Source organism: Falco punctatus (genome assembly GCF_963210335.1).
Source record: "Falco punctatus genome assembly, chromosome: 20".
Lineage (NCBI taxonomy): Eukaryota > Metazoa > Chordata > Aves > Falconiformes > Falconidae > Falco > Falco punctatus.
Window position 1 is genome coordinate 6,153,174 of NC_137600.1, and position 27,639 is coordinate 6,180,812.

Here is a 27,639-nt window from a genome sequence, read left to right on the forward strand (position 1 = left end):
GTCGGGGTTAGGGTTGGGGTTGGGGTTAGATTTACGGTTAGGGTTAGGTTAGGTTTAGTGTTAGGCTTAAGGTTAGGGTTAGGCCTCTTAGGGTTAGGCCTTTCTTAGGGTTAGGGTTAAGGTTAGATTTAGGGTTAGGTGTAGGGTTAAGGTTAGGATTAGGCTTAGAGTAAGGTATAGGGATAGGGTTAGGGTTAGGGATAGTTTTAGACGTGTTTTAGGGTTAGGGTTAGGGTGTTGGTTAGGGTTAGGGTTATGTTAGGGTTAGGGTTAGATTTCGGGTTAGGGTTAGGGTTAATGTTTGGGTTAGATTAGGTTTAGTGTTAGTCTTAGGGTTAGGGTTAGGGTTAGGCCTCAGGGTTAGGCCTTTCTTAGGGTTAGGTTGAAGGTTAGATTTAGGGTTAGGGTTAGGATTAGGCTAAGGGTAAGGGATAGGGTTAGGGTTTGGGTTAGGGTTAGATTCAGGGTTTGGGTTAGGGTTAGGGTTAGATTTCGGGTTAGGGTTAGGGTTTGGTTAGTTTTAGGGTTAGGGTTAGGGTTAGGAATAGGATTAAGGTTAGGGTTAGGGATGGTTTCAGATGCGTTTTTGGGTTAGGGTTAGGGTTAGAGTTAGGGTTAGTGTGAGGCTTAGGGTTAGGTTTAGGGTTAGGGTAATTGCTAGGTTTAGGGTTAGCGTTGGGGTTAGTGTTAATGTTCCTGTTAGGGTTAGGGTTAGGTTTAAGGTGAGGATTAGGAACATGACATGCACATCTTAGGGTTAGAGTTAGGGTTAGGGTTTGCGTAAGGATTAAGGTTAGGGGTAGGGGTAGGGGTAGGTTTAGGGTTAGGCCTCTTAGTGTTAGGGTAAGGCTTAGGGTTAGTGTTTAAAGTTAGGGTTAGGGCTAGGGTCAGGGTTAGGTTTTAGGGTTGGGGTTAGGGTTAGTCCTCTTAGAGTTAGGACTAGAGTTGTCGCGACGGAGGGAAGACACAGTCACTCAATATGAGTGATCAGCAGACTTCGTTTATTGTCCCTTACAGTCACCTTTTATGCCTTCTTATAATTAGCTCATACATATTACAAAAGTTAAGCTCATTATTGGTTAGTTGCCTAAATACCAAGCCTGCCCCTAGTTTCTCTTCTGTAGTTATCTGCTCCCACCTGCAACATTCTTTTCCCACCGAAATCTTCCTGTTATTGTGTAACAAGGACAGCCAAAGACAGTGTATTTTGCTTTACTTCAGATAAGCTGAGAGCGATGTGCATTTTTGTCCAGCCAGCTGGACTATGTCTATGTGACCCTTTTCAGCTAGCCAGTTATCCACAATTCCCCCGTTTTTATTTTGGGCGACATAGGCCGGTTGACCATTTTCAATAACAGCATTTTAACACAGGAAAATACACAGCCAACTTATAAAATCTCAGTTCAGAAGTATAATTCCTGAAATACTTGAAAAATAAAGTTAGCTTGAAGCTTTAATTTAGATGCTCTTTCTGTTCCAGTGATATAAAAAGTTTAAAAACTTCAAAGGTAATTTTAAAGTTCTGAACATGGACTAATGCAAGCTCAAAACCCAAAAAGAAACCAAACTGATGTTTGACTAGGAATATTTGCAAATATTTTAGTGGAAAATCCCTGACCATTAACAATTTTCTGTCCAAATAACAACTGCCCTTATGCAACCAACCAGTCCATACATTTTCTGAAGAATACCTCATTGATATCAAAGAATTAACAAAGGGGGGAAATTAGTTCTAAGCTATATACATTCATAAGTGGATTTTTCAACAGTTACATACAGATTTACACACTAAGCCATAATGGCTTGTAGGTGATATACACAAGAAGAGTACCTTGCTTATCTGTCTGAATGTCTATGCTAAATTTGACAACTATGCCACAAGCCAAGCCTACATGGGTGCTGTATGTTATGCATGTTCCTTAACAAACAGAAGTATAATAGACAAATTCCCAAGATCTAGTCCCCAACCTAATTATATTATTTTGTAGCCAATTAAGGAAAATAACACAAATGTGCATATCTACGTGTGCACACACCTTTTAGTTCAGAACCAATCCGTGATAAAAGGCCTTAGCCTTATGGCATCATCAAATCTTAACGAGTACAGTAATTAAAAATGCAGTCTTACTGTAAGTGCGATTTATGCTGACATTCCCTCAAATGCTACACGTGAGTATTTCTCACTCAACTGCCTCAAGTTAAAATAGTAGTATTTGTTAATATGTATTAAAAAATCATTAATTCTCTACAATAGCAGTTGACTTCCATAACACTATGTAAGCAAAAGAGGCTTAAGATGGGTTTTCTGAATACTAACAATTTATTTTAGACTGTCTAAACTCAGGTCTTGAAAGATTTCACTCTGCCAGACATAGAAACACTGTTGCACTCCAGTTGTGATATCCCTTTTCCCAAGTTGTCACATGCACATCTCGCTCAAGCAACATTATTGTTAAAGTTTCTCTCTGCTACATAAAAGCATATTGCGCTTGTAGATATAAAAGACAGCACCCTTACTTAGATTATTACCTTATTACCTCATAACTCTTAGTATACCTTGTATCTCTGATTTCATCACTTCAAAAATTCACCAGGAGCAGATAAAACCACAGCATCAGACTAAACTACACCTTAACTGCCGATTCAAATAAAGGCATTCTCTTCAGATAGGCCTAATGCTTACAAAAAATTTTGGCTGGTTTTGAACAAAAAACTATTATTACAATAATGATCAAAAATAATAATCCCATTTGCAAAATGCCTTTAAGCCAGCCTCCTAGTCCCAACCAATTTCCACATTCAGAATACAGCATAAATACAGAATACAGAATAAATTGTCTCCATCAAGGCAAAAAGGCTTCTTTTTAAACACAGAGATGTTTGCTAGTTCAAAGCAGAAACCCATTTCTTGTAGGGGACATCTGAAGCACTTTTTTTTTTTTTTTTGTGGGTTTGTAATCAAGTCCGTATTTTCCCTTGAGAAGCTTAAGCTGTTCCACCTGTTCCAGGAGTGTTTCCAACTCTGAGTTGTCGAATAGGTCTGTATTTCCCAAATATATCATACATTTCCTCCGCTGTGATTTTATACGGCAGGTTCCGAATATAGAGGATCCGATTGACCTCTGGGGGCAGCCAGATGTTAGCTCGCTTGGCCGCTTGCATCGCCATGGCGCCGATCGGGGTGGTGGTGGTGGGGGTGGTGTGCCGCCTTGGGAGAGAAACCGCAGCCAGGAAGGGGCCTGCCGGGCCGCGCCGCCGCTCGCCGCTGCCGCGGGGTCCCGGATGCTATCCCATACGCTAATAACCCGGGTAATGCCTTTTTACAATCTATGTCCTGCACGCTCCGCTTTTCTAAAAAGCATATGAGCGAATCGTACGTTGCTTGTCTCTCCACACCTTCGTCAGCGCTGTTGCAGCCTTGGCGAGACTTCGGCGACGCGTGGCCGGCGGGACCCTCTGTAGGTGCTCCCGGGCGCGGGGACTGTGCCCTTCCGCCTCCTGCGCTGCTTTCAGGACTGGTACCCGAATCTCCGTCGAACCGTGGCTCGCAGGTTCAGCCCTCTCTAGGGTCCCTGTTCGGGCGCCATTTGTCGCGACGGAGGGAAGACACAGTCACTCAATAAGAGTGATCAGCAGACTTCGTTTATTGTCCCTTACAGTCACCTTTTATGCCTTCTTATAATTAGCTCATACATATTACAAAAGTTAAGCTCATTATTGGTTAGTTGCCTAAATACCAAGCCCGCCCCTAGTTTCTCTTCTGTAGTTATCTGCTCCCACCTGCAACATTCTTTTCCCACCGAAATCTTCCTGTTATTGTGTAACAAGGACAGCCAAAGACAGTGTATTTTGCTTTACTTCAGATAAGCTGGGAGCGATGTGCATTTTTGTCCAGCCAGCTGGACTATGTCTATGTGACCCTTTTCAGCTAGCCAGTTATCCACACAGGGTGAGGGTTAGGGTTAGGGTTATTGTTAGGGTTAGGTACATGCCATGCACAGCTTAAGGATAGAGTTCGGGTTAGGGTTAGGTTTATTGTTAGAGTTAGGGTTAGGATTAGGCTTAGGGTAAGGTATAGGGATAGGGTTAGGGTTAGGGATAGTTTTAGATGTGTTTTAGGGTTAGGGTTAGGGTGTTGGTTAGGGTTAGGGTTATGTTAGGGCTAGGGTTAGGGTTATGCAGGAGTGGGCTGGAAACTAGGACCATGCGTGGCAATCAATTAGCTGAGGGGAACGTGCTCGAGCTTGTCTAGACAACAATTAACATGATGAGGCGTGTTTACAGAGCACAGGGGAGTGGGGGACAGATGGCGCCAAGGATGGCGCCAAGGAAAGGTAACACCTTGCGGTTAATTGATGGCAGCTAACCACCAATCAGGGATTGCCTAGTATGCAATGCTTAGCTTCAAGAACCAATCTGTTTCAAACGCGCAGCTTCTGAAAGTGTATAGAAACTCGTGGTTCCGTACAATAAATTGACATTTGCTTGCATCAAGCTGCGTCCCGTCTCTTCATTCGCCGCAGGGTTAGGCCTCTTAGAGTTAGTCATCTTAGGTTTATACCTCTTAGGGTTAGGGATAGAGTTTGGGTTAGGGTTAGTGTTAGGTTTAGGGTTGGGTTAGGGTTAGGGTTAGGGTTTGGGTTAGGGTTAGGGTTAGCATTGGGGTTAGTGTTAATGTTCCTGTTAGGGTTAGGGTTAGGTACATGCCATGCACAGCTTAGGGTTGGATTTCGGGTTAGGGTTAGGGTTAGGGTTAGGGTTAGCGTTAGCGTTAGCGTTAGGGTTAGGTAAGGATTAGGGTTAGGGTTAGGGTTAGGGTTAGGGGTAGGTTTAGGGTTAGGCCTCTTAGTGTTAGGGTAAGGCTTAGGGTTAGTGTTTAGGGTTAGGGTTAGGGCTAGGGTCAGGGTTAGGTTTTAGGGTTGGGGTTAGGGTTAGTCCTCTTAAGAGTTAGAATTAGGGTGAGGGTTAGGGTTATGGTTTGGGTTAGGATTAGTGTTAGGTACATGCAATGCACAGCTTAGGGATAGAGTTCGGGTTAGGGTTAGGGTTATTGTTAGGGTTAGGGTTAGGGTTAGGCCTCTTAGGGTTAGTCATCTTAGGTTTAGAGTTAGGTTTAGGGTTAAGGTAAGGGTTAGGGTTAGGTTTAGGGTTGGGATTAGGGTTAGTCCTCTTAGAGTTAGGATTAGGGTTAGGTTTAGGGTTAGGTACATGCCATGCACAGCTAAAGGATAGAGTTCGGGTTAGGGTTAGGGTTAGGGGTAGGCTTCTTAGGGATAGGCCTCTTTAGGGTTAGGTCTCTTGGTTAGGGTTGGGGTTATGGATAGGGTTAGACCTCCTAAGGTTAAGGCCTCATAGGGTTAGGCCTCTTAGGTTTAGGCCAGTTGAAAGACACAACAAAGGTTGGGCTACCTGCTTTCTGGACTAGAGATGCAGAACAGCTGACTTTTGGCCTCGGCTGGAGACAAAATGTTCCAAGGCACACCCCATGCACAATTCCACCGGGGAAGGTGCCAAAAAGGAGTTCTGTTGGTAGTTCTTACACCGCCCCGGTAGCCAGTTGAAAGACACCACAAAAGTTGTTCTACCTGCTTTCTGGGCTGAGATGGGGAATCGCTGACTTTTGGAGTCGGCTGGAGACAAACTGTTCCAAGGCACACCCCATGCACAACTCCACCGGGGAAGGTGCCAGAAAGGAGTTCTGTTGGTAGTTCTTACACCGCCCTGGTAGCCAGATGAAAGACACCACAAAAGTGGTTCTACCTGCTTTCTGGGCTGAGATGGGGAACCGCTGACTTTTGGCCTCGGCTGGAGACAATATGTTCCAAGGCACACCCCATGCACAACTCCACTGGGGAAGGTGCCAGAAAGGAGTTCTGTTGGTAGTTCTTACACTGCCCCCGTAGCCAGCAGAAAGGCACCACAAAAGTTGTTCTACCTGCTTTCTGGGCTGAGATGGGGATCTGCTCACTTTTGGACTCGGCTGGAGACAAAATGTTCCAAACACACCCCATGCACAACTCCCCCGGGGAAGGTGACAGGAAGGAATTGTTCTGTTGGTAGTTATTACTCTGCCCCGGTAGCCAGTGTAAAGACATAACAAAAGTTGTTCTGTGTCGTGACGGAGGGAAGACACAGTCACTCAATATGAGTGATCAGCAGACTTCGTTTATTGTCTCTTACAGTCACCTTTTATGCCTTGTTATAATTAGCTCATACATATTACAAAAGTTAAGCTCATTATTGGTTAGTTGCCTAAATACCAAGCCCGCCCCTAGTTTCTCTTCTGTAGTTATCTGTTCCCACCTGCAACATTCTTTTCCCACCGAAATCTTCCTGTTACTGTGTAACAAGGACAGCCAAAGACAGTGTATTTTGCTTTACTTCAGATAAGCTGAGAGCGATGTGCATTTTTGTCCAGCCAGCTGGACTATGTCTATGTGAACTTTTTCAGCTAGCCAGTTATCCACAATCCCCAAGACTTAAACTACAGACTTAACCTTTAAGACCTAACCCTGACTCAACCTAAAGATTCAACCTTAAGTCTTAACCCTGAGATTAACCTTGAGACTTAAACCTGAGATTAAACCGTAAGACTTTAACCCTAAGTCTTAAACTTAAGACTTTAACTTAAGACTTAACCCTGAGATTTAATCTTAAAACTTTAACCCAAAGACTTAACCCTAGGACTTAACCCTAAAACTTAACCCTAAGACTTCACTGTAGGACAAGGCCTCAAGGACAGGAGTCCAAGTACTGATAGCCTGATGAATAGAGACTTGTTAGAACTTGTAGGGCACAAGCCCTGGGAACCAAGGAACAAGCTAACTGCAGACCCCTGAGCCGTTACAGCTGAGGAGGCAGCCAGACGGACAGAGAAACAAGTAGCCAGATAAGGGAACGGATGGCGCCGATATGTAATCAAGAAAGCCGCCTAGAAAGAAACTCCCTAACTTTGGAATAGAAATTATTGCTATGTCAAGGTAAACTAATAAGTTCCTATTGTTTCAATGGTGTGCCTTAAATATCAACCAATCAGTGTTTTTTACGCTTAAGATTTAACCAATCAGTGTGTAATATGTAGAAAGTAGAAACGTATACAAGTGTAAGAAAATCACTAATAAATGGACAACTTGCTTGCATCAAGCTGCGTCCCGTCTCTTCATTCGCCGCAAATTGGTGACCCCGACGTGATCTGGTGAAGGATCTGACGTGGAGGGACTCTCGAATCGCCTGACTGAGCGACATGCAGCAAATCCCACAGAACTTTGAATGAACCGCTGAAAGGAAGCAGGAGCCGGCCTGAAATCCCTCCGGAGTTGAGAGGTGAGCTGTGGGAAATCCGTAACGGGGAATCAGGCTTCGTCCCCGGAAAGAGACGTTTATGAGCTTATGAAAGGTCTCCCTAACAAACATGAGAAAAGTATTTCTGGGCATGACCTTAAAGCAATGCTTAAGTGGGTGCAAGTAAATATGCCTGCAGTGACTGCATCTACAATTTTCACGCGGGAACTTTGGGACGATACAGGGGTGAAATTGTGGGATTCTGCGATAAAAGGCAATACTGAGTCCCACCGTCTGCTCTCTTCATGGAGAGTTATTTTTGAGACTCTGAAAGCACAAAAAGAAAAGGCAGAGGAAGGAGAGGAGGAGGAATCGCAAGCTCCTCTAGCCCTTTCCTTATCAACCTCTAAATCACAGTGCTCTAAACCCCTGGGTGTCAATGCAGTGGGGTATCTGCCAGAAGAAGACCCCTTTGACCCGGGATCGGTAGACCCTGAACAAGAACCTGATTTATACCCTCCTGATCTACGTGATGTGTGGACAAAAATAAAGAAACAAGCCTTAAAGGAGGGGGATTTCGGAATGGCTAAAACTATAGTTGCTCCGGTCTTGTATTCTCAGGGTCGGGCACGGGGAGCACGATGGGAGGCTCTTTCTTTTTTGGTTGTTAAAGAACTGTGCCGCACTGTTACGGAACGTGGTATTTCTTCTCCCTGTTTTATAAGTCTGTTATCTTCTGTGTTTGATACTTATGTCATGACTCCTCATGATTTGAAATCTTTAGCACGATTGCTGCTAACCCCGACTCAGTACACGTTATGGGAGTCGCACTGGAGAGGGGGACTGCAAGCACTCCTGCTCACGTACGTTAACCATAATGATGCTGCATCAGCTGCGCTGGCAACAGAGCATCTTGCGGGCACCGGTGCACGTGCTGATCCGGTAGCGCAGGCTCAACACTGCCCCCGTGCGGCTCTCGAGGCAATTAGAGAAGAGGCGAAAAAGGCTTTTTTCCAGGTCCCTGACGTACAAAAGCCACAAAAAGCCTTTACTAACATCACTCAGGAGTCTCGAGAACCTTATATGCAGTTTATTGGTAGACTAAAACAGGCTTTGGAACGTCAAGTAGATAATGCGGAAGCTCGGGATATATTGTTAACAAAACTAGCTGTTGAAAATGCTAATGTTGATTGTAAAAGGCTACTGAAGTCTCTTCCCAACCTGAACCCCACTCTGGTGGAAATGGTGGAAGCATGTAACCGAATCGGTACGGTTGACCATAAGTTTGAAGCTATGACTGCTGCTTTTGTAGCGATGCATGGTGTGGGAAATTGCTATGGTTGTGGTAAGCCTGGTCATCTAAAGAGAAATTGTCTTGCTCGGGCTGCGGGGAATAAACAACAACATCCTGGTCCTGGATTTTGTCCGAAATGTCGGAAAGGGCGTCATTATGCTAATCGATGTCGATCTAAGTATGACTTCCAGGGACAACCGATACAGGGAAACCGACCGCGGAGTGCGGGGCAGCGACGCGCGCAGACACAAGTGCCACAGCTGACATTTCAACATCCTCAGAGAGAAGCACCGATACCTCAAGTCTCTGTCCAGCAACCTCAGGCAGCGCTGGATTGGACCTGGCAACCTCACACACAGTAACACTGCTCGATTCATCGGTTCATTTATTATCAACAAATGTCAAAGGACCATTACCCCCCGATACACAAGCTCTGTTAATTGGTAGATCTTCCACAACATTGTCTGGTCTCTTTGTTTTACCGGGTGTTATTGACTCTGACAGTGTGGACGAAATCAAAATCATGGCACGGACTCCATTTCCACCTTGTACGACACCTCAGGGTAGTCGAATAGCGCAATTGATTCTGATTCCAGCAAGGGTAAACTCTCTTATCACTGATCATCCTCCGCAGAGGAGAGGAGGTTTTGGATCCACAGGGTTACCTCACATTTTGTGGGTACAATCCATTTCTCCACAGTGACCTATGTATCAGTGTACCCTTATTTACAATGGCCAACAAATAGCACTAAATGGGATCATTGACACTGGAGCTGATGTCACAGTAATTTCTCAAGCCAAATGGCCTCCGCAATGGCCACTGACTAATGTCTCTCAGACACTGGCTGGGATAGGGGGGACCGGTAACAGTCGTCAGAGTTTGGAACTAATTCGAATTCAAGGACCAGAGGGACATGTGGCTTCTGTTAAACCTTTTGTGCTGCCTGTCCCTATGGTTTTGTGGGGATGTGATATATTGTCACAATGGGGAATGTCTATCCGTACACATTTTTAGATGGGGCCATTGAAGTGCGCAACACCCTAAAAATAACCTGGAAATCTGATGTTCCTATTTGGGTGGATCAATGGCCCCTTCCTTTGGAAAAACTTCGCGCACTTCAAAACTTAGTCTCAGAAACACTGTCCAAGGGACACATTGTACCTTCTACTAGCCCATGGAATTCACCAGTTTTTGTTATTACAAAACAAACTGGCAAGTGGCGCTTGCTCCATGATCTCAGAAAAATTAATGATGCTATGGAAGATATGGGAGCCCTCCAACCCGGGCTCCCGTCCCCAACTATGATCCCTCGACACTGGCATCTAACTGTCCTAGATCTCAAAGATTGTTTTTTCAGTATCCTGTTACATCCAGATGATGCCCCGAAATTTGCCTTTTCATTTCCAAGCATCACCATGCAAGCTCCATTGCAGGGATATCAGTGGGTTGGACTGCCACAAGGTATGAAAAATAGCCCTACAATGTGTCAATGGTACGTTGCAAAAATACTCAGTCCTGTCCGAAATGCTATGCCTACTGTGTTATTGTATCATTATATGGATGACCTTTTAGTGGCAGCACAACATCACGAAGTCATGGAGAAAGCTGTAGCCCTTGTCACAGATGCCGTGAATTCGGCAGGTCTCTGTATAGCACCAGAAAAGGTCCAGAAGTTTCCCCCTTGGAAATATCTGGGCTGGCGAATAAGAGCACAAACTATTGTTCCTCAACCATTGCAGATCAATACCAATGTAAGAAACCTGCATGATGCACAGAAATTACTGGGAACAATAAATTGGGTTTGACCACTATTGGGAATTTCTAATACAGACTTGGGTCCTCTGTTTGACCTACTAAAAGGGGACACTAATCTTTGTTCTCCACGTAATCTTAACTCTGAAGCAGACACATCTTTACAAAAGGTTGCCTCAGCTATCGCTTCTCGACAGGCCCACCGATGGGCCCCTGAACTACCTTTTCACTTGATTATTTTAAACCCTGCTCGACAGCCTCATGCCCTGATATTTCAATGGGACCTTCAGAACTCAGACCCCCCATTGATTATTGAATGGATCTTTTTACCTAACCAGTCTACAAAAACTATTTTGACACAACATGAAATGTTTGCCTCTCTGATTGTTAAAGCTAGATCACGCCTGTTAACCTTATCAGGGAAGGATTTTGCCTGTATTTGTCTGCCAATAACAACAGTATACTTACAATGGCTTTATCGGCAATCAGACACCTTTGTTATGGCACTTGCCGACTATACGGGTCAAATAACTTCTCATCCACCTTCACACAAACTGTTTAACATTGACTTTCGTCTGATGTTAAAACCCAAAAGAAGCAAACAACCCTTACAGGCACTTACTGTCTTTACAGATGGATCAGGCAAATCACATAAATCTGTTCTCCTATGGTGGGATGATCAACGGAGACAATGGGACTCGGACATAGAGACAGTCTCCGGTTCACCTCAAATAGTACAACTGAATGCAGTTGTTCGTGTTTTCCGAAAATGGAACGTACCACTCAACCTTGTTACTGATTCCACTTATGTTGCAGTTGTTGTTACACGAGCCGAAGCTTCTGTGCTGCGGAATGTTTCACATTCACAACTTTTTACCCTGTTACAGGAACTTATTTTCCTTTTGGACTCTCGATCTGCACCTTATTTTGTTATGCATATTAGGTCTCACACCTCACTACCTGGTTTTCTTGCAGAAGGCAATCGACGAGCTGATCTATTGACGTTACCAGTTCAAGTACTGCCAGACCACATTGCACAAGCTAAACTAAGTCACTCTTTTTTCCATCAAAATGCTGGAGCTCTTAAATGACAGCTTGACCTTCCTTCTCAACAAGCGTAAATATTATTGCTGTCTGTCCTGATTGTCAAAAACATTCTTTCCCATCAATTGCTGCAGGAGTTAACCCTAGAGGATTACAAAGCCTACAATTATGGCAAACAGATGTCACACATTATTCTGAATTTGGTAACCTTAAATATATCCACTCTTCCATTGATACATTTTCAGGTGCCTTGTTTGCCTCTTGTCACACAGGAGAAAAGGCACGAGATGTTCGTAGACATTTAATGCGTGCTTTTGCTACTTTAGGTATTCCCTTAAAGATAAAGACAGATAATGGTCCAGCTTATGTTTCAACAACTATAAAAACCTTTTTTGCCCTATGGGGTATAACTCATATTACTGGCATTCCTCATTCCCCCACCGGTCAATCTCTCATTGAACGGTCTCATCAGTCGCTAAAACATCTATTACAACAACAAAAAGGGGGAATGGGAATGGCTATTCCAGAGGAACGGTTACAGAAAGCATTGTATGTTTTCAATTTTTTAAATTGTTCTTTAATAGATAACAACCCACCGATAGTTCGACATTTTACTGCAAATACCTCCTTCAAGGCACGGGTTAAAGCCCCAGTATTGGTTCGAGATCCAGAAAAAGGTAAAATTATGGGACCATATCCTCTTGTTACATGGGGAAAAGGTTATGCTTGTGTCTCCACAGGAAAAGGACCCAGATGGATCCCAGCAAAGAATGTACGACCTTTCCGTGAACCTTTACCGCAGACAACTGATACCGACACCGACCCTACAGAATGAAATAAAAACTGCGTGAGGATTTCTGTTTTGCATTAATGTCAGGTAAACAAATTCAGGATATAGCATCTAGATTTCGCTTTTTACAGCGCTTGGAACGGACAATATCACCCTGGGTTAAACCACTTAACAAAGGTAATACATTTGGACCAGACCAGATCCCCAACGCACTGACGGCACCGCTAGCAGATATTACCTTCCATTACATCGACTTTCAACGACACTGTCATGAACCAGATTGGACAGCGTCTCGATTTCTACAGTTATGTTGCTATGAACATGGACCATCTTGTCGACCGTGGATCAAGATTCATCGTGAACTCTGTGATCACGATCGCTGGTGAGTTGTAAGACTAAGGGACAGATGGGGTCATTGGATGTGTTCTGAGTGTAATAATCAAATATTAAGGTTTAATCATATACAGTGGGCTGAACGTTTTATGGGAAAACCTCTTTTGGAATTAGAGGGAGTTATAGGGTTAGGTTCTGAGATTTTGCCAAACTTAGTTTTTGCAAATTTTTTATCATTGATTGAAAGCCTAGAAGTACGGGCTATCGCACGGTTGTTGTTTCAATATATTGTATTAGCAAGCAGAATTTATATTATTAACAAGAACATTATTGTAGGATTAGAGTGTGGACAATCAATTGCAGTGCCTCGGTCATGGAAAGTACGACCAGAAGAATGGCTGGTTGTAAAACGACGATGGAAAAAGAAAAAGAGAAACAAGTGTTGTCAGTAATATGGATAATGATGTTCATACCTGGACCTTGGCCTATTGAAGGTGGCTCTTATCCCCCTTTTCTACCAAAGGTAAATGTTTGGGTCACGTTGGCGAACTTGACTGGACAGGATACTCTGTGTCTTGCTATGGCCACTCCGGATCAGCCTTTTTCCACATGTCTTGTGGGCTTACCATTAGATGAATGGCCTATACCTAGGGGCCTTTAAAGTCTTTTTCCACCCAAAAACGTATCAAAAAATGTGACAGACAATTGGGATGTATGGATACCCCATCTCCCACTGGCCACTTTGGAACCACAAGAAATTGAACTCCTTGGTTCTGTAAAAATGGATTTTTGCATAAAATGTAACTACATGGGAAAGAATCAATCTAGGGCATGGGACGTTTCCCCTACTCATCCTGTTTTTAGAAATGCAAGTATCTGGTGTAATTACACTGCTAACGACTTGTCTAAATCTAGCAATGCTCCGCTCTCACTACCTGCTGGAGTATTTTTTATTTGTGGTGATAGAGCATGGCCTGTCATTCCTTCTCATATAAAAGGAGGTCCGTGTAGCTTAGGGCGACTTTCCGTCCTGACTCCTAACACATCTATGATTTTACAACATCGCTGCTCTCGAAGGACAAAGCGTGGCGTTCATGCATTTGCCTCCGACTGTGATGATAACATGCAATTTTGGTCCTTTGGCCAACGCTTTATTGCATCTCTTCTGTTGCCTGGAGCTGCTGCAGGAAAGGCTCTGGCAACATTAGATAAGCTTGGCTGTTGGCTTGCCAAACAAACTAATGCCACAAGCAGTGCCCTGTCTGGTCTTTTATTAGATGTTGATAGTGTTTGCCACGCGACATTACAAAATAGAGCTGCAATAGAGTTTTTGCTTCTGGCACAAGGTCATGGTTGTGAAGAGTTTGAAGGGATGTGTTGCATGAACCTTTCAGATCATTCGGAATCAATTCATGCTAGCATCCAAAGATTGAGGGATGGAGTTTCTCATCTTCAACAAAGTGACACTTGGGATTGGTTAGCTAAACTGTTCAGTGGTTGGGGCATTTCAGAATGGTTAAGAAGTTTAGTGAAGATGATTATATATGCTTTAGTTGCTTTTTTGTTTGTTTTATTACTTATACCTTGTCTTTTACAATGCTTACAAAAATTAATAACTCATTCGATTTCAGGCGTTCTTTTTGTGCAACAGGAAGGGGGAGATGTAGGAGAAGGCCTCAAGGACAGGAGTCCAAGTACTGATAGCCTGATGAATAGAGACTTGTTAGAACTTGCAGGGCACAAGCCCTGGGAACCAAGGAACAAGCTAACTGCAGACCCCTGAGCCGCTACAGCTGAGGAGGCAGCCAGACGGACAGAGAAAAAAGTAGCCAGATAAGGGAACGGATGGCGCCGATAGGTAATCAAGAAAGCCGCCTAGAAAGAAACTCCCTAACTTTGGAATAGAAATTATTGCTATGTCAAGATAAACTAATAAGTTCCTATTGTTTCAATGGTGTGCCTTAAATATCAACCAATCAGTGTTTTTTACGCTTAAGATTTAACCAATCAGTGTGTAATATGTAGAAGGTAGAAACATATGTAATTGTAAGAAAATCACTAATAAATGGACAACTTGCTTGCATCAAGCTGTGTCCCGTCTCTTCATTCGCTGCAGCACCTTACCATCCAGACTGGGTGGAAGCAGCTCCCCAGTGTGGCTCAATGCCCTTTCGTCCTCCACAGCCGCCATCCGGTTGTATTCCAGGGCCACATTCCCCGTGTTGGACAGCATGGAACTGAAAAGCAAGAAGGAGGAGTGAAAAGACAATGACCAATAAATACAAAGCAAGTAGAAAAGTAACACTGTATGGTGAGCTTCTGGTACCCCTTCCTTGATGCTCAGGAGTATCTTTGTCCCCAGGCAACTCTGCCACGTCTAGAGCACTGCCCTGGGCTACCCGGAGACAAAGTGTTTCAAAGTTTGGAGGTTAAAGAGGAAAGGGCAGGCATGGTGCCCAGGAGACTTAATCCAAGGGTCTTATTCTGGCCTTTACATCTCAGTTTGACATTATTTTGACTGCAAACCTGTCCTCGAGCAGATGAGGACAGGCAACACGCAATGGAAGCAAATCCATGGTTGTTGTCAGCAGAAAGGCATGGCAGAATTGAACCTTTCCTGGCACGCCTTGGCAGGATGGTGGCCACCATCTCCTGCTTGGCTTTACGTGCAGATACGCAGGCCCCAGCACCCTGCCAGGACTTGGACAGGATGAAACAATACATGATTTGTTTAAAGAGAAGAACAGCAGGTGAGACTGAACACAAAGCCCTAGAAGGGACTCGAGTCCACCTGTGAGGCATCTCCAGGCGCCCAGGGTGTGTGGAAGCTGAAACCTCAGAACCAGCAGGCAGCAGCACACACACCCCTGCCCCCACCCCCCGCCAGGCCTAATCACCCAGTTAGAAATTAGAAGAGGTTTATCAAGTGGCCAAACAATAAACAGGTCAGTGTTTTATTTTTTGCCTTTATTGGCACTTTATTGCCTTTATTTTCACCAGACCACGAGTAGAAGGAGAAGCAGAGGCCACCAGAGAGCACGGCACAGCTCTGGCGAAGCAGGCACCCGGTCAGCCCTGGGCAAAGGCAGCTCCCACGCACGGGTCCCTGCGGGGCCTCTGGCTCTCACGTGAATGTCCTCGTCTGGAAGGGCAAGGTCTCCTTGAACTGAGTCGTGTCCGTATCCAGCTTGAGCTCAGCGTAGTCGACAACAGCACTGAGGCAAAGCTCCACCTCACGGCTGCTCTCCTCCAGGACAGTGTGAGCTGGTTCTGGGTCTGTCTCGATCACCTCCAAACAGGAAAGGGAAGAATCACTGAGCAGAGCCTAGAAAGCCCGGCTGAGCAAGAGGAGGCTTTTGGCCTCCAAGATCAGCCTCGTACAGGGGCTAGAAAGGACCATTCCCATTTATTTCTCCGGGAAGGTGACAAAATTTAACCCTTCCATTACAGTGTTTGTTTCTACCGACTGAACACCATAATCACCACCATGACTGAGAATACACCCATGGGGACAATGACTGGGTCATAGGTACCTGTCCCTGTGTTTCAACCCTGTAGAGTGTCAGACCTTTTTCATGGCCCGCTACAGATCCAGCAGGCCTCTAAATTAGGATTAAGTTCCCCTGTGGGAGTTCTGTGGATGGAGAACCCCAAGACTGAACAAAACCAGAAAGCACCTTTTCCCTCTTGTCTTAGCGGGAGGTGCTTTCCAGACACCATGTGTGGGGCAACAGCCACGCTGGTGAGGGCTGGGGACGGGCGTTTTGGAATGGGGACGAACTCACTAGGAAAGCCTCCGACTGCTGCTGCTGATGGGGAAGAAGTGTGGTTTACAGCTCTTAAAAAGGCTCAGAAACTAGGGAGGAACACGTGCCAGGTACGTGTGTGTGGCACTTTCTGGAGCGATGCTTCTCCAGACTGCTGCACGACTGCCACGCAGCACCTGGGCTGCTCCACAATGAGATATCCCACACAACATGGGCACCACCACCAAAATCTCTGCTATCGGTGTAGGCAGAGCTGACAGCTCACCCACCATGTGCCGGTGGGCTGGCCAGCGCACACACAAGAGCACTAGTGTGGCTCTCCACTCCAAAACAAGAGTCAGAGTGCAGCGCCTTAAACTCCTTGTTGGTGAAAAGGCACTGAATTCGATGAAGAAATTTTAACACTACAAAACGTGATAAAATCGTAAAATGTGCCTCCCGTTCAACACAGGTTGCAACACTTCAGCTTTTGGCAGAGACCGGTAGTTTGCATGTGGCTAAACGTGTCTTGTCAAAAGACCTCCCCATTTTGTGTTGGTGTCACAGGTCACTGCATCTGCCTCTCCCCCAAAACGCACTGCGGGTGAACCTCACGGGTGGATTAAACGTCAGGAGGACGCAGGAGCTGCTCAGCCAGCAGAGATGGTGGCCTGCCAGGGTTTTTTTGTAGCAGCTCCGTTAGCTTTTCCTGTTTGCGTTTCTTACCTTCTTCTTCACAGGCCACGTGGCTCCTGGGCCCCTCATGGTGGTATCCACCCACTTGATGGTGCGCAGGAAGTCATCCCAGTCTTTAATCTGCTCCGGCGGCAGCGGGAAGGTGATCCTAGCCACCTTGCACTTCACAGGGTGCATTTTGAAGGTGACCGCGACATCCGATTTCAAGGTCACTGTGATGGCCTTAGCACAGCCAGCATGGAGGTGTCCCACCTAGGGAGAACCAGAGAGCCAAGACCTAACTGGAATCACTAGCAAGGGCAGGACTGACAGCAAAGAGATCGATTGATGTGGTGAGCAGCTGTGCCAGGAATCTGCCTCTTACCGTGTATTCATCTGGGGTTTGACAGAGGAAAATACAAAAGATGCCACCTCCCGTAACACTGAGCCTTTTCTGTGGGGTTGACAGCCCCGTGCCAGCTAAGCCAGGGATTGCAGCTCCTTTGTGGCACTGAAACAGGCTCTCACCGGTACGTGGTGACTCCCTGCCAGCTCCTGGGAACCCGCCGGGCAGGGCTGGAGCAATGGGAAAAGGCAGAGCCATCCAAACTCACCTTGGGGGAGAAGTGAAATGGGGTGTCTGCCAGCCACTCAAACCGCATCGCCTCCGTCCTGCTGCGGTTGGTGATGGTGAAGGTCATGCTGTAGGGTTTCCCGATGTGACAGTCCCCGAACGGGATGTGATTCACTCTGGCAGCTGCTAGGAATGAGAGCAGGAGGTCTCAGTGTGCCTGAGGTCCATCCACCCCCCTCACATCCACAGAGACAGGCGTGGCCAACTCTTCCTTGCTCCAAGCCTTCCTCCCTGGGGAGACGCAGTTCCCCATCCTACCGCTCCCATGGAAGCGCCCTGCCACATCCCTAAACCCGTGGCTGTGGCTGTGCAGAGCCACGCAGCACAGCATGCACTGCCCCTCTGCACAGAGCCAGCACGCTCCCAGACCGCCAGGCCAGGGGGTGACAGCACAGGCTGCGTATATCGAGGGCACAAATCATTAGACACGGGCTTCATCGCCATAGCATACCACGGGCTGGCAGCCCTCCTTTTGGAGATACTCAGCTGAACGCGGGTATCTCTGACCCTTCCCTGCTAGCCTGCAAGCTTCTCCCTTGACAGACGATCTTCTCTTCTGCTCTCAAGCTGCCTCTTAAGCCTCTGCAGGCTACAAAAGGCAGCAGGATCTGGCTGCTAAAGCTGGACCGCAGGTGCGCGGCACAGGGTGAGCAGAAACGTCTGTTTTCCTGTTCCTTGATCCACCTGGGCAGCCTTTCCTTTCTTACCCTCAATTACGTCTTCCTCTATATTGCCCTCAGCATTCTCCTCCTCCTCACTGTCTGCCACCAGTCCGTGGATGTTATCTAGCATGAAGTCATCCTCGTAGCCTTCGCCCACCAGCTGAATGTCGGTCTCCTCATACGGGTTGTTCACCACCGACAAGTGGATCCTGCCTTCCACGCGTTGGGCCAGGGTGGGTTTGAAAAGCACGTCAAACTCTGCTAATTCCCCACGGAGCAGGACCAGGAGAGCGGTGTGAGGCTTCCTCTCTGCACAGCAATGAAATCAGCGACAAGTGATACAGCTGTACCGCTGAAATATTTCTGTGGGGCGTAAGGGGTTGAAACCCAGCTACCTCTAAGCACAGGTTCTCCCACCAATGGTGCCAGACCCTCCTCCTATGCTCACAAGGCTACGACAGCACCACGCGTATCACTGCTGAAGTGCCTTAAACACAGGTTAACACCCAGCGCTCACTCAAACTGCAGTCAGTCAGCTCCTGCCACACGTAAAGCTGAGCCAAAGAATGGGTTTGGCTTCTGTTGGCTGGCTGTGGGCTCAGGGGCTGCCTCCATTCAGGCTGCTACTCCCACATGCAGCAAAGACCTCAGATGGTCCGCTGAAGTGGTGACAGCCCCCCGCAACTCAACCCACCATGTCCAGAGGAACAGAAAAAACTTCCAACCACTTTCTAGGAGGAAGCCGTGCGCAGAGTCCACATGAAAAGCTGGGGGTACAGAGAGCCCCAGCGAAGAAACAACATCTAACATTTGGCGGCTGCTTGGCCAAGCCAAGAGCAGGGCACACATTTCTCCCCTGTGTGGATGACCGCGCTTCACGCTTACTGGATTTACCTCCTGCAGGAGAGTCCTCCTTCACGCCCCCAGCTTGGTAGACGCATTGTGTGGTGGGCCTGGCTTTCAAGAAGAAAACTCCCGCTTCATCCAACAGGTCTATCGTCAACTGAGAAAAAGGAACACAGAGCACAACCACACTGGTGTGGGTACAGGGTGACACGTGGGTTGGCACCGTACTGGTGCTGGTCCAGCACGGGGCATCCAGCATGCTTCCCCGCTTCAAACACAGCTCTTAGCTAAACTTACAAAGTTCAAGTAAAACTAGACAGAAAAAAGAAGCGTTCAGAGGCGCTGGGATACAAAAGTAATGAACAGAATTTTTCATTAAAGTGTAGTAAAATGGGATCAAATACAATCTAATGCAATTAGGACATCACACGTGCCCACCCGAGAATCAAAGCGTGAGAAGAGAGATGGGGGGAAAACACCCCACCAACTTTCTTGCGTTGTATTTAACTGAAAAGGATAGGCTAGTCAGAAAAATCACATTTCCAAGAGGAACTCTCTTCCTGGAAATTACAAGTCAGTCATTTGCTTAAAAAGAATTTCTGAGAGCTGTTTCCAGGTCTGCCATGCTTCCTGGGACCTTTTCTCCACGAGACAAGCACTTGTTCCCAGACCAGAGCGTTCCCTGAGCAGGTCCTCACCTGGACAGGTAGGGTGCCACCATTATGAAGGACCAGAGGGAGCTTTTGTGAATCACCCAGCAACAGCTTCTTAAAGACCAGCAGAGGGTTCCCTCTCTTACTGTGAAGTACCGGGCGCAGGACTGTCACCCGAGGCAGAGTCCCATCTCCACTGACACGGAAGGTCAGGCTTTGCGCTTTAATTGCTGCAGGGCTGCAGGAAAGGCAGAGGAGAGATCGTGACGGCCGGCACTAACCAATTTCCCACCTGGCAAGCAACAAAGAGGGGCCACCCACTGCATTTTCCCTGGCTGGTGCTCCTGTACCCCACGACACAGGTCTCCTCCACCCCCCTCCTCCCAATCCAATCAGGGCCATTCACAAGAGCTCTGAAGAGCCAGAGCCTTCCAGAGTAGCAGTTAAAGAACATGTCACTGAATCGAATCATGCAGCACAGCAGGTAAATAATGAGGCGACAGGCGAGACATGGCAAATTCACTGGCTGCGATGACACATGCAAAAAGCACGAGCGCAGCATGGAAATAGTATAAAAGCAAGAAGGGAAAAATAAATAGCACCATCAGTAATGATTATTTCCAAGGACGCTAAAAAAGGAATTGCGTACTAGAGCAGAAAGCTGACTTGTCCTGACTCAGCCACTAAACGGCTGGGGAAGAGCCGGTCAGAGCCCTGGTACACACGTCCCAGGACAGGGGAACGGGGCTCCTCTTTTAGAAGGGCTCCAGTCGCTCCTTTGACAGAGAATAGCTTAACATACCCCAGGTAATCACATACAATCATCTCATTTTAACAGAAACAAGGAGGAAATAATGCACGCTGGCTGGCTGGCACAGAAACGGCTTCATCTAAACCTGTGTCCTTGGAAAGCCCCAGCTCAACTGTTGCACATCTCCATTTCTTGCTGATTCACTAACTCCCAGCTGGCTACCAAATGCTGCACTGTCTTCACAGTCACTCGCAGAGGCTAAGCTATAACCCCTTCTCTTTCTACTCTGTCTAGTCCTTACCGCCTCCTCTATTCTCTAATGCTAAGCACTCTGCCTAAGGCTACTGAGAGCATCAGGGTTAACAAGAGGTCGGGGTCCTCCCAGAGGAGGGGCAGCCATCAGGCAGGTCCCCCCGCCCAGATTTCACAGGGGGAGTTACCTCGCCAGGACATCGAGGGAAGCCTCAAAAGTGCACTGGTAGCTCTGCATCATCTGTGGAGTGAAGGTCACCGTAGCAAAGGCGTGGGAGCAGCTGGGCACGCACATCCGAACGGGATCCACCTTGAAAATGTCACTGATGGGGCTGTGAAACTTGGGGGAACCCACAGAGCCGTGTTAGGAGGAAACATCCTTCAGTGTTTCGTACGCAGTCTTATTCTTATATGCGTCACCGGGAACAGCCCCAGACAGCGTGTCTCCCTTCCTGCTTGCCCTGGGCAGGCTCCTTCCATCGCAGGGGTGACTCCAAAGCGGTGCTGACCTTGCACAGGGAGCCCAGGAGCGCAAAAGCTGGCTTTGAGCACTGGGCAGCCACCCCAGCACACAAGGGAGGGGGGCACTGCACGGAAACCCCGCAACTAACCTCAAACTGGCCTTTAAAGAGAAGGAAAAGGCCAGGGAGCCTGAGGGAATGGTCTGCTTTGAGCCCAGGCACGTCAGGCCAGTAAAGGCCCCCTCTGAGCGGGCTTCCAAGAGATGTGCAGAAGGGTTTGGGTCTCCCACCAAAGACCCGGCCAGAGCGGTGAGCCAAAGCCTTGCTCGAGACATGCCAAATTCAGAACTGCCACCCTGGCACTGCTGCTCCCCCCTGTAGCCTGACCTGCACGGAGCTGGACTAGGGCAGGCAAGAGGAAGCAACGAGTCTGGAGAACAAGGCAGCGCAGCCTGTAAAGAGCAACGGTCACCTTGGCCTCTTGTTCTTACCTCACCGGCGATGGGTTTGATGGAAAGGACCACATTGCAGGGGACTTTGTTGACATTGTGGATCTTGAAGCGAGCTGTGGCCCGGTGCCCAACCCGAACGTCGGTGAAGATAAACTTGTTCTCATCTCTGACATACACACCCTTGTCTCGCACCGTCTGCGGGGTCTGGCAGAGGTTGACGTTGCTGCAGATTCGATGCTCCTCAAAGATGGACTCGATGTCATCAACCACAAATGCTGCGGAGCAGAGCAGAGGGAGGGCTGAATGCTGAATTCCTGATGAATTTTTCGGGACCCTGCTGGCCTCTCGGAAGGCTTGATAAACCCTTTCTGCCCAGGTCACTGCAAAACCCAGCCTTGGGCGGGGAGTCGGCTGCGAGGATGGAGCTCAGTCCCAGTCAAGGAGTATTGCTTTCCTTTTATCCTTCCATGCATCCCTCCCAGCCTCTCCCCGCTGGCTGACTTGAAAAGAACTGGAACCTCTGAGGATTTTAGGGTTTAGCTTCAAGGTCAGGGCGCCTCTCTAACCAAGCAGTAAGTTCAGGTGCTGACCAGCAGCAGGTCTGGCTGTGGGAACCTGTGGACGGGGCGTACCTGGGAGGCAGGACTCAGCCAGCAGGGTATAGGGGATGCCGAGGGGATTGTCCTGGGGGTCTCTGTCGCTGATATCGATGCGCAGGTGCTCCTCGCACGTCCCCAGTGATTCCGCAGAGCAATCCACCGTGATCATCTGCTGGCCCCCAGGAGGGATGGAACCAAAGCCAGGGTACACCGTGAACATGCCTAGAGTGACGCGAGCCTGCAGAAAGAGTCCCAGGAGAGGCTGACGTCCAGCAGCCCAGCCTTGAGCATCCCCAGCAAGGAGTACGCCACTCCTCAACCTCCAGCCAGGCCGAGCCCCCAGTCCCAGGGCAGGGAGGGATGACTCCACGGCCCAGAGGCAGCCCCAGGATGAGAGGGACAAGCCAGGAGGAGCTGCAGGCCTATCCTGGCTGGCACAGAGGACGGAGTTTGGGTGTAAAAGGTGAAGGTGCTAGCTGGGATCCTCCAGCCTCAGGGGTAAAACAGGAGAGCAGAAATAACTGTGAGAAGTGACGGGAGGGAAGGGAGGGGACTGGGAAGACGAAAACACAAGGTCATCTGGTATCTACGGAGTGGGACTTCAAACAGGAACGTGCCCACATCTGTGGTATTCACAGTCCTGTTTTGGCTAGCAGCCACCAAAACACGGGACCTGCTCCTCTCTCTTGACCCCACAACTCCAAGTCTGAGCCAGAGCACGGGACTGTCAGTGCAACTGAGCAGCTCCTGCCTCTGCTTGTGGCTGGGAGATGACGGACCTCCATCGTGCAGACCATGTCCCACCCCACGGTGATGAGCCCCCATCAGCGTCCTCCCCCAGCACCCGCAGCAGTGTGTCTTGGGGAGCGGGAGCCACCCACCTGCATGGAGGGGCTGGCAACCTTCTGCAGCGAGCGCTTGCTTTTCTTGGCTGAGGAAGTCCTTTGGTGTAAGTTCTCACTCTTGCCAGAGTGGGCAGATTTCATTTGACATCCACTAAGAGCAGAAAGCAGAAACATCCATCATGCTGAGCCCCCACCCTGCCTTCCTCTGAAGCCAAAGCTGACCTTCCCCTCCCCACAGAGGAAAGCCTCCCTGCCCCTCGCAGCCCCCGGCGGCACCTCCTGCAGCTTACAGACAGCTCAGCTGTATCACCAGCTTTGCCCGACCCACACGGGGACACTGAGGCACTTTTCCACTCCCTGTTCACAAGCAGGTGACGTGAACTGGACAATAACCCAGGTGTCTGGGCTGCCTGTCACACACCAGCCACGCTGTCGTGCCTCCTCAGGCAGGACAGGTGATGCAGGTCTTCTCTCACCTTTTCTCTTGCAATCGGGATGCGTCCTGGTCTGCTCGGTAGATGAGGAATTTAAAGTCAAGGCTGCCTTTGTTCTCCAGCATGAAGGTGCAGGTTTTCCTGCTGCCCTTCACCACGGCACCGAAGTTGATGAGCGAGGCGGGGTGAATGCTGTACTTGCTGAACACAGCTTTCGCCGACACCCTCACTGGGATGACGGCGACGGTCTCGCCTCCTCCGCAGATGCTGGGCTCCATCACCTGCAGCCAGAGGAGGGCTTGGTAAAACCAGCAAAGAGGCCAGCCTCTGACTCTGTTCCCTGATCCCATCCCAGGTCCCCATCAGCTCATCCTCCCTGTTTCAACGCCTCCTCCGGAGCCAGACTTTCAGCTCCGCTTAGGAAGCATCACAAATGTTTTCTGAGACATTGCTGTCACCTACGAGAATTACCCAGCTAAAGCCCTCCTTCCAGAAGGCACCTGTCCTGCTCACGCTCCCAAGACGTGCTGTGCCACCACTGCCTGGCTGGGGCAGCTCACCTGGTAGTGCAGGATGGGTTTGTCCTCGATATTCACTTCCGTCTTGGGGTGGAAGAACACCTGGACCTGCACAGGGCGCCCGGAGGCAGCCAGCAGGCCCTTCTGCGGCTGGATAGTGAAGTGGCTTGCCAGGTCTGGTATGGTGGTGCCTGCAGCTTTCAGCTGGAAACTGGGGAGAAAGGGAAGGAACAAAGACCTCTGCAGTTAAAAGTACAAGTGCCACCAGCACAGCCAGGACTTGACATAAGACCATAAAAAATTAAAAGGGAAAGAGTCCAGCTCTGCTTGGGGAATCTCAGATCTTGAGAGAGTGCAGACCATCATGAGTGTTGCAAACTAACCTCGACACCCAATTTTCTCATCCCCTCCTTTAAAGAGTCATAAAGAGAAAGGAGCTGCCCCTCAGAGGAAGGCAATGGATCTCAGCAGTGAGTGGCTTCAATTTCAGGGCCTCTCCTTCTGGTTCCTGCTCAGCTGTGAAGGACTTCTGGTGTGGGGCTGCATTCTCCCTTAAAGTCTTTGAGATTAGGGAGCCCGGGCTTTTTATTTAACCAGACCACGAGGCAGCCAGCACGGGAAGCGTTTCTAGCCACGGGCAGGAGGAGAAGGCAGGCCTGGGCAGATGGTGGCACCACGCGTTCACAGACCAGGCAGCTGGACCCACCTGTACGCAATCTCGTACTTCCCCTTGTTCCTCAGAGTCAGCACTTGCTTCGCATCATCCAGGACTTTCAGGACTCCAAAATCCACGGTGCCACCTGCACCTGCAGAAAACCCGCAGAGCCAGGCAAGAAACGGGGAGTATTAGTGAGCTGCTACAGACCACACCAAGTGACAAGACAGATATTTCAACACTTCCAGGCCAATTTCAATTGGCCTCTCAATACTGAAATGGGGCTTATAAGAAAGGTGGGGACAGGTGTTTCCTGGGGGGCTGTAGTGACAGGACAGGGGGCAATGGCTTTGAACTGGAGGAGGGGAGATTTACATGAGCTGTTGGGAAGAAATTCTTCAGTGTGAGGGTGGCGAGGCACTGGCAGAGGCTGCCTGGAGCAGCTGTGGCTGCCCCACTCAAGGCCAGGTTGGACGGGGCTTGGGGCAACCTGGACTAGTGGAAGGTGTTCCTGCCCATGGCAGGGGGGTTGGGACAAGACAATCTTTGAGGTCCTTTCCAACCCAAACTGTTCTATGACACTGGGAGTTCTCAGGCAGCCCAAAACCCTTCTCAGGAAGTTTCCGTTCTTGGAAATTTTCTTTAGCTACTTTGCTGCCCTTGCTCTTCTTACTCGGAGAATATCTGCAGGGTTTAGCAGGTGAGGAGCTGGGTTTCTGTCTTCTTGCTTCCAAGCACTGATCCAACAACTTTATGTGCCCTGCTGAGCCCTCAGGAGCTGCCAATTGCTCGCTCACATCGCTGTGGTTTCTAAGCCCCCAGACCAACCTGCACACTGCAAAGCTCAGGGGCGAGAGACTCGAGGCTGGCTGTGCCCTGACAGCCCTTCACTCCACTCAACCTGCAGGATACGCGCTTTATGTGACCGGGCCACGCTTGCATGCTACCCCATCCCAAGCGCTTTGGTTGCTCACCTGCCAAGGCAAGGCAACGCACCCAGACTGCTTTGTTTTGGGGCATCCACTGACCTTTAGGAATGTTGATGATTGGAGCAACATCATAGCCCTCTGCAGAAATGAGGATATTTTCGGTCTGGACAATCCCCAGGATGTTTTCTGCATCTGAAACCTGAGGCAGCGAGAAACGAACAGTGCTTAGACCGTTCTCTTAAATTCTTTTGGTAGACAACATACGAGTCCTTGTCTCTGCTGGCTGCTTCCACCATGGCCTCCCCTGCTTGACAAGCACTTGTGGATTCCCAAACTCTCCCAACCTGCTCATCTCACGGGCTGACCCAGCGAGATGCTGCTGCAGTAAGAAGCCCTACCAGCCCAGCTCGGCACTCCTTCAGCAGGGAGTGCTGCCGCGGAAGCACCCGGGGAGACACAGCGATGGAAAAACAACCTCAAGAACTGTGAGGTGTCCCAGAGCAGGTGGCATTGACCGTCAACCCTCTCCTCTTCAATCACCCAGCATCCTCACTGAAGTGCAGCCCCCAAACCACGGGGAACAGAAGCCCAGGGTGACAGCTTGTTGCTCTCCGTTAAGAGCCCCGGACAGGCTCCAGCATGGGCGCAGGGAGCACGCCGAGGTCTGGACAACCAAACAACAGCTTTCAACCACGCACAGCGGCAAGGTGGCTGTAACGCGGGCTCAGGACACAGCGCCTGGTTGTCTGGGCTGACGCAGATGCTCAGGGATGCACCATGTGCTCTGGTGAACCCAGGCTGAGGCAGCAGAAGTTGGGGTCACAGCAGCCTTGTGTCCCTCAGGTGCAGCTCTTCCTGGCCCGGCAGCACACATGCCCCCTGAAGCTCAGCTATAAGAGCAAGTTCCTTGCCGCTAAGGGCCTGCCCCCCCGGCGATGCGGGTAGAAAGGAACCTCGGGAAGGCTCATCCTTTGTCCCCCTCTTTGCAGGGAACCCTTCAAGCACAGCCTCCACCCCAAAGATCTCGTTGCCCTGCCAGGGAGGGCACAGTCCCCCTCACCTCCAGTCGGATCTTCTTCTCAATGTTGAGAGCCTTTGTGGGCTTGAAATACAGATGCACGTCAAACTCCGTGCGCGGACCAACGATGCCCTCACGTTGTGACACGGAGAAGTCCTCGCCCAGGTTTTCCAGCCCACAGAGCCGCCAGGCCACAGGCAGCAGGGTGCTGTTTCGCAGGACCAGGGTCTTGCTGTCCTCCCTGCAGAGGCAGAAAGACACCCTGCACCAGCTGCTCGATGGTCAGGATAGGCCTTGCAACTGAATGCATCTTGGAGCAGCCCTATGCATTAGTTTATATATATATCTTTATCTATACACATCCAGTATTTACAGTATCCATAACATTAGTTAAATGTTTTCTCTGTGTCACAAGTCTCAGAGGTGAGGTCCTGGGGAAGGGCTGGGTGCTAACGGTGTATCCAACAGAAGAGACATAAGGAGGAGCAACTGCACTGCTCTCCGAACCAGCAGACGAGATACAAATGAATCAAGATGCCCATTGCACCACGTTGCTGGGGGGCTACAGAGCTTGCGGCTGTCCTGAGAGAACCAAGCCAGCAAGGAACGGTGAGCAAGAGACCGGGAACTGCTGGCAGAAAGAGGGACGCCAGCCCAACATCCAGCCTGAAGGGCCATGCAGCCAGCCAGAGAGGCTGAAGGGGAGCTCACCGACAGCACCCGTCCCCAGCAGAGGGGCCGCGGGATGACTGACCTGTGCAGAAGCAGCCTGTTGAAATGCACGTGCTTGGGGCTGACCCTCAGCTCCACCTTCACCCCCTGGCAGCACAGGGGGAAGACCACCGGCTCTGGGTTCTCCTTAATGCGGCAGACGAGCTTGTCTTCCACCAGACCAGCTGAAGTGGGGTACGCCCAAATGCTCAGCTTCTAGCCCCATCCCCGAAACAAGAAATACAGAAGAGCACTCAGTGAGCAGGAGGAATGGCTCCTGGGCACTTACACCAGTGCCTGCCC

General features: G+C 48.9%; 1 long non-coding RNA gene and 1 pseudogene across 10 annotated transcripts in view; one reads left to right on the forward strand and one right to left on the reverse strand.

Moving 5' to 3' along the window:
- The first annotated feature begins 13 nt into the window (after window positions 1–13).
- Window positions 14–5,276, forward strand: LOC308055941. Of its 9 annotated transcripts, none has more exons than XR_013924644.1 (3): window positions 14–47; window positions 3,949–4,030; window positions 5,166–5,276. It is a non-coding gene; the product is annotated as an uncharacterized lncRNA (long non-coding RNA). The 9 variants fall into 9 exon arrangements; XR_013924645.1 differs by lacking the exon at window positions 14–47 and adding an exon at window positions 103–138; XR_013924646.1 differs by lacking the exon at window positions 14–47 and adding an exon at window positions 213–257.
- A 6,177-nt stretch (window positions 5,277–11,453) lies between these two features.
- LOC308055847 (hydrocephalus-inducing protein homolog) overlaps window positions 11,454–27,639 on the reverse strand; it is a 103,157-nt pseudogene continuing 86,971 nt past the window's right edge. The window contains exons 48-63 of the transcript XR_013931977.1: window positions 27,380–27,552; window positions 26,668–26,866; window positions 25,707–25,806; window positions 24,730–24,829; window positions 24,066–24,234; window positions 23,548–23,786; window positions 23,054–23,222; window positions 22,260–22,698; window positions 21,667–21,902; window positions 20,903–21,054; window positions 19,757–19,949; window positions 19,107–19,215; window positions 18,258–18,521; window positions 17,531–17,673; window positions 16,968–17,189; window positions 11,454–15,784 (exon numbers count right to left, since the gene is read on the reverse strand). The product of XR_013931977.1 is annotated as a hydrocephalus-inducing protein homolog (transcript). The remainder of the gene's footprint in view (window positions 15,785–16,967; window positions 17,190–17,530; window positions 17,674–18,257; window positions 18,522–19,106; window positions 19,216–19,756; window positions 19,950–20,902; window positions 21,055–21,666; window positions 21,903–22,259; window positions 22,699–23,053; window positions 23,223–23,547; window positions 23,787–24,065; window positions 24,235–24,729; window positions 24,830–25,706; window positions 25,807–26,667; window positions 26,867–27,379; window positions 27,553–27,639) is intronic.